Raw genomic sequence first — 6,591 nt, 5'->3', positions numbered from 1 at the left:
GATGATTAGAGTCATACAGCATGGAAACAGCACAACTCGTCTGAGTCGACCAGATATCCTAAATTAATCTAGTTGCACTTGCCTGCATGTGGCCTATATCCCTCTACACCCTTCCTATTCATGTATCCATCCAGATGCCTTTTAAACATTGTCATTGCACCAGCCTCCACCACTTCCTCTGGCAGCTCATTCCATACTTGCCCCTCAGGTCTCTTGTAATTCATTCCCCTCTCATCTCAAACATATGCCCTCTAGTTCTGGACTCCCGTACCCTGGGAAAATACCTTGCATAGTCACCCAATCCATGCCAGTTATGAACGTTCATCAGGTCAGCGAAAACATCCCTGTAGCTCAAACACTCCAACTCTGGCAACAGCCTTGTAAATCATTTCCAACTCCTTTCAAAAGTTTCACAACATCTTTCCTATAGCAGGGAGACCAGAACCAAATGCAGTATTCTAAAAGTGGCCTTACCAATGTCCCACCCGCAACATGACTTCCCAACTCAATGCTCTGACCAATAAAGGAAAGCATACCAAACACTTTATTCACTATCCTATCTTCCTGAGACTCCGCTTTCAAGGAAGTATGAAGCTGCATGCACTCCAAGGTCTCTTTGTTCAGCAACATTTCCCTTAACTGAGTCAGTCCTGTCTGGATTGCTTGAGCAAAATGCAACACCTCACATTTCTCAACTTAAACCCCATCTCCCACTCCTAGGCACATCAGCCCATCCAATCAATTCTATTTTAGATCAAACTCTCTTCCCTCACTCATTCCCAAACAGCTGGAAAATCTCCATCCCACACACTCTCCCTCTATTCTCACTTTTCTGAATCTAATCCCTGCTGTACCTCATCCTGAAGGGTCTGGCTCATGCTGATTAACAGGTCCACACTCAGAGGGGCTCTAACTGAAACATATAAAATACTGAACAGCCTGGACAGAGTGGTCATTGGGACGATGTTTCCATTAATAGGAGAGACTAGGACCTGAGAGCACAGCCTTCGAGTAAAGGGAAGACCTTTTAGAATGGAGATAAGGAGAAACTTCTTCAGCCAGACAGTGGTGAATCTATGGAATCATTGCCACATAAGGCTGTATAGAAGTCACTGAGGATATTTAAGACTGAGATACATAGGTTCTTGAGCATCAAGGGGATCGAGGGTTACAGGGAGAAAGTGGAAGAATGGGGTTAAGAAATGCTTTAGCCATGATTAAATGGTGGAGTGGAGCCGATGGGCAGACTGGCATAATTTCTGCCCCTATGTCTGATGGTCTCTTGCTGTCCTGAACACAGAGTGCGAGACTTGAGAGAAGTAGGCCATTTGGTCTTTCAAGCCTGCACCAGCATTGAACAGATCATACGGGATATAGCTCTACCTACATCTAGATGGATAGGCTGGGCCTTTTCACTGGAAGAAAGTGAGAACTGCAGATGCTGGAGATCAGAGCCGAGAGTGTGGTGCTGGAAAAGAACAGCAGATCAGGCAGCATCTAAGGACCAGGAAAATCCAAGTTTCAGGTATCAGCCCTTCATCAGGGCTTATGCCTGAAACATCGATTTTCCTGCTCTTTGGATACTGCCTGACTTGCAGTGCTTTTCCAGTTCCACACTTTTTCACTGGAGCACAGGAGATTGTGAGGTGACCTTATAGAGGTTTATAAAATCATGAGGGGAATACATGAGATGAACGGCGGGTATCCTTTCCTTAGTGCTGAAGTTTCAAGATTAGGAAGCAAATTTTGATGGTGAGAGGAGAAAGATTTAAAAAAAAACATGCGGGGCATCATTTGTTTTGTTTTAAGCAGAGAGTGGTTTGTACGTGGCATGAATGTCCAGATGAAGCGATGGATGCAGGTACAGTTACAATGTTTAAAATACATTTGGATAACAACATGAATAGGAAAAGTTCAGAGGGATATGGGCCAAACACTGAGAGGTGGGACTCATTTCATTTGTGAATACAGTCAGCATGGACTAGTTGGACTGAAGAGTCAGTTTCTGTACTGAGTGACTCTGTAACTGTTCTATATTGGTCTTAAAACCATTTTCTTGCCTTCCCCCATAAACATCAACTTCACTGTTGTTCAAAAATCAAATGAACTCAGCCTTGAATATATTCAATGACCCCCTAACTGCAGGAAGAACTACCCACTTATGAACTCAGTTCCTCTTGCTAATATACCATGTGCCTTGCTGATTGCTTGCTGCACTGTCTGACAACTGGCATTGACCGGTGTGGAAGAAAGCTGAGGTACCTTTGTACATCCACACATCAATCCTGATGAAGGGCTCGTGCCCGAAATGTCGACTCTCCTGCTCCTCGGATGCTGCCTGACCTGCTGTGTTATTCCAGCACCACACTTTTCGAGTCTTTTCTCCAGCTTCTGCAGTTCTCACTTTCTCCACATCCCAATATATCACAATTTAAACAATACACCTCCTTTCTGCTCCTTTTTTGACAGCAACGGCTGACTTCACATTGTGGTACTGTATTTGTCATGTGTTTACCAATTGTGGTTCTTTCTCCATTGGGGAGACTGAGTGTAACCTTGGGGAACAGTTCGCCGAGCATCACAGCCAAGTCCGCAAAGGCCAACCGGACCTCCCAGTTACCACCCATTTTAATTCCCCTTCCCACTCCCTTTCTGACATGACCATCTTTGGCCTCCTCCATTGCCACAATGAATCAAACTGCAAATTGGAGGGACAAACCTCATCTTCTGCCTGGGCAGAGGACTCAACATTGAGTTCTCCAATTTCAAATCACCTCTCTTTCCATGCCTCGACTCTCTTCCCAGATCCTGCCCCTCATTTCCACTCCTCCCTGCCATCAACCAGATTCCTTCCTCCCATTGACAAACCAGATCATACCCTCTGCTGTCTTCACCTATCCCTACTTCACCACTCTGGAAAAAGGGGGTGAGAAAAGAGAGTGTTGTACTCACAGATGTTGGACAGAGGAAGGAAGTTGCAGTCTGAGATGAAGCTCAATCTTCATTCAGAGAGAGAGGAGCAACAGCAGCAGCTTCCGAATTTCACGGTCCATCTTCTGCATTCAGACAATAGGGGAGCTCTGATTGGCAGGAGGACGATTCCACCTCTGGACTACTCCTACGGGTCAACTTGTATGTCTGATGATCTTACTCTCTATGGGTTAATGACTGTGTGTATTATGCAACTCTCTGTGGTGCCTGTTTGGTCTCCAAGCTTCTCCTGATGGCTTGGTGGCAACTTCCTCCAACAACCATCTCAAAGGTTTAGCGACCGGTGTCTTATTTGTCAGAAACATAACCTTGGAAAAGGCTTGCCTTGTACTCTGGGTAGAGCTTCCTTGCCGGAGGGTCCCTTTGAGACACTTCAACTGGACTTCATTGAGTTGCAGAAATGTCAACGCTATAATCATCTTTTGGTTATTGTTCAAGTCTTTTCTAAATGGATTGAAGCCTACCCTACTGGCGTGTGGCTCAGTGGTTAGCACTGCTGCCTCACAGCACCAGGGTCCCAGGTTCGATTCCTTGGGTGACTTTCTGTGTGGAGTTTGCACATTCTCCCCGTGTCTGCGTAGGTTTCCTCCCACAGTCCAAAGATGTGCAGGTCAGGTGAATTGGCCACACTCAATGGCCCATTGTGTTAGGTGCATTAGTCAGAGGGAAAGGGGTCTGGGTGGGTTGCTCTTCCGAGGGTTGGTGTGGACTTGTTGGGCTGAAGTAGGGAACGCTGTAGGGAATCTAATCTAATCTACCCCTAACACTACTGCTGAGACTGTGGTGAAGATTTTGCTTAAGGAAATTAATCGCTGCATCAGTATACCTACATGCATTAGCTCGGACAATGGACCACACTTTGTTGGCAATGGTAATGAAGAACTCCTAATAAAGTACAGATTTGAGACGGCCCAGGGAATATCTTATGAACTCAACTTTCAAGCCTCTGTTGGTTCGTCCCAGAGATTGTACCTTTGGTAATCTGGAATAAAAAAAAAACTCTTACTAAAAAATTTTAGTTTAAATTTAATCATCCCCTTCATTTACTAATAGCATTACTGTTACAACATAACACTATTCCTTATTAGCCAGGCTATATGAATTCTAATAACATCACTCTTCCTTCAAGAGCCCTGACAAGCTACTCTGTCTGGTATAGCTACAAAATGACTTCCCAACTCTTATTCTCAATTGGAGGATTGAGAAAGTTTACAAATCCCACAACAGACAACCGGGAAAGAATGGAGGGAGAAATCGAACTTTTGAGGTTCAGCTTGGAGCCTATGGCGGGGGGATGGGATTGAGGGAAGGAAGCCCAATGCACTGGAGCCAAGGCAGAGGAAGAACAGAGAATGCAAAGCTGCCTTGAATCTGCAATGAGGAATATTGCATGTGCTGTTCTTGTACCTGTTGCATTTACTAGTGGGAATTAGGTACATTTTAACAACAAAAACAGAAAAGATATCTACCCCTCCCCCTTCCCAATCTCTATTCTTCTGCCGCTCCTCGCCCGGGTAATTAAGAAAAATACCTGAGTGTGCAGAGTCTGCTCCCTCCATGGATTCACTCCAGTTGCTACAAGTGAAGGTTTTTCCCTCCTCCCATCTCTCTGTCTCTCCCAGGGTGCAGAGTTGCCCAGAGGGAGGGTGTGTCACTCTGAAACTGACAGGGCCACTGCAGGGTTGTGACGTCATTAAAGGAGTGAGGAGAGGGGTGAAATGCGGGGGCGAGGCCAACAGAAGGCCCCTGCACTGCCCTGCAGCAGAAAGGGAGGAGAACACACTTTCCAAAAATCTCTTTCCTTCTGAGAATCCCCCGCCGAAGCAGGTCACTCAGCCAACGAGTCCACACCGACACTCTGAAGCGTAACCCACCCACACCCATTCCCCCACTCCCATTGCTCTACATTTAACCCTGAGTAATGCACGTAACCTGCACATCCCTGGGCATTATCAGTAATTTAGCATGGAGAAAGTGAGGTCTGCAGATGCTGGAGATCAGAGTGTGAAGATTTATGACACCTGAAGACTGGCTTCTTGGTTCGAGATCAGTCAAAAGAATCAATGGGATGCAAAATGTCTGTACCCCAATCGTGAGTCAGACTGATTCTAATTCCAAAGCGAAAGCAGATTTATTGAATTAAGGCACCTTGACGCAATTCTGTCCAGCAACACAGAGGTTAAAGCTTCTCTGATCCATGGTGAAGTTGTGCATTTACATTCGAAAATTATACATTATTTAAATGTTTTTTTTAAGAGATAGTACTGTCTTAATTAGAAGAAAACACCAATCACATATAATAAGGTGACATGATTTACAGAAATTTAATCCAATGATATTTCTTGGGAAAGAAATCTTATTTACGCAAATCATCATGCCATTGTAGCAGTTCAAGGTTAGGTCGAATGGTCAATTAATGTGTCAGTATTCATTTTACGAAAATTCCATTGTCCTCTTTGGATTTCAGCTTAATTCTGCAAAACAGCAGTACAAGTTCACAAGGTTCAATAACTATTCTCAGTCATTTTGCTGTATTTTTTAAATTGAAAAGCCATTTTGTGGTTAATAAAAATCTTCACATACTTGTTGCTTCTAATAATAACCTAAAATCAAATGTTAGATCCTCAAGTCGAGTGTGTGTTGCTGGAAAAGCACAGCAGGCCAGGCAGCATCCGAGGAGCAGGAGAATCAATGTTTCAACACCGAGCCCTTCATCAGGAACTTAGCATGGCCAATCCATCCTAACCTGCACATCCCTCGGCACTATGGATAATTTAGGGATAATCTACCCTAACCTGGAAAAGGTTAAAAATCACACAACACCAGGTTTTGCCCAACAGGCTTCTTTGGAACCAGTAGCTTTCAGAGTGCTGCTCATTCATCAGGTGGTTGTGGAGTACAAGACACAAAAGTTATAGCAAAAAATTACAATGTCCTGCCACTGAAATGATCTATTGAACAAACCTGGATTGTTAAGTCTTTCATCTTTTAGACTGGTTGCAGGTATCATTACTATGTAAATCCCAGAATTTCTTGTAAGTCACCTTCTTGAGATAACTTAAGGTTTTATAGCAAAAGGTGACATCTCAGCTCAGACAATGCATTAAAGGTGTGAGGTCAGAGTTTGTCTGTATCCCAATCGTGAGTCAACACTGGTTCTAATTCTAAAACGGAATTCACAAAATATTACATGTATTGACTGCCTGCAGATTGCGCATTTTTTGAGCAAAATATCTGCAAATATCATTCTGCAAATACACATTAACTGCCATGGACGTCTATGTGTGAGTATGTGTATGAGAGAGAGAAAAAGTCTACAAAAGTCAGATCTCATGCAATACAGGGAGAACTCGCCATTTGGATACACAACAGGCTCAAAGGTAGAAGACAGAGAAGGGTGGTGGAGGGTTGTTTTTCAGACTGGAGGCCTATGACCAACGGAGTGCCATAAAGATCAGTGCTGGGCTCACTTTTCATCATTTACATAAATGATTTGGATGTAAGCATAAGAGGTACAGTTAATTAGTTTGCAGATGACACCAAAATTGGAGGTGTAGTGGACAGCGAAGAAGGTTACCTCAGATTACAACAGGATCTTGA

The 6,591-nt window shown here is 44.0% G+C and overlaps 1 long non-coding RNA gene across 1 annotated transcript in view; it reads right to left on the bottom strand.

The window, feature by feature from the left end:
* Positions 1–5,291: 5,291 nt before the first annotated feature.
* The window catches only part of LOC148136489 (uncharacterized), a 51,061-nt gene continuing 49,761 nt past the window's right edge, over positions 5,292–6,591 (bottom strand). Inside the window, exon 3 of the long non-coding RNA XR_015754423.1 lies at positions 5,292–5,465. This is a non-coding gene — a long non-coding RNA (uncharacterized LOC148136489). The remainder of the gene's footprint in view (positions 5,466–6,591) is intronic.

The sequence above is a fragment of the Chiloscyllium plagiosum genome, unplaced genomic scaffold (genome assembly GCF_037043375.1).
Source record: "Chiloscyllium plagiosum isolate Xiang-an unplaced genomic scaffold, Cpla_swu_hap1 HiC_scaffold_45, whole genome shotgun sequence".
NCBI lineage: Eukaryota > Metazoa > Chordata > Chondrichthyes > Orectolobiformes > Hemiscylliidae > Chiloscyllium > Chiloscyllium plagiosum.
The sequence above is the reverse complement of the archived record's forward strand: the minus strand, read 5'-3'. Positions and strand labels throughout refer to the sequence as shown.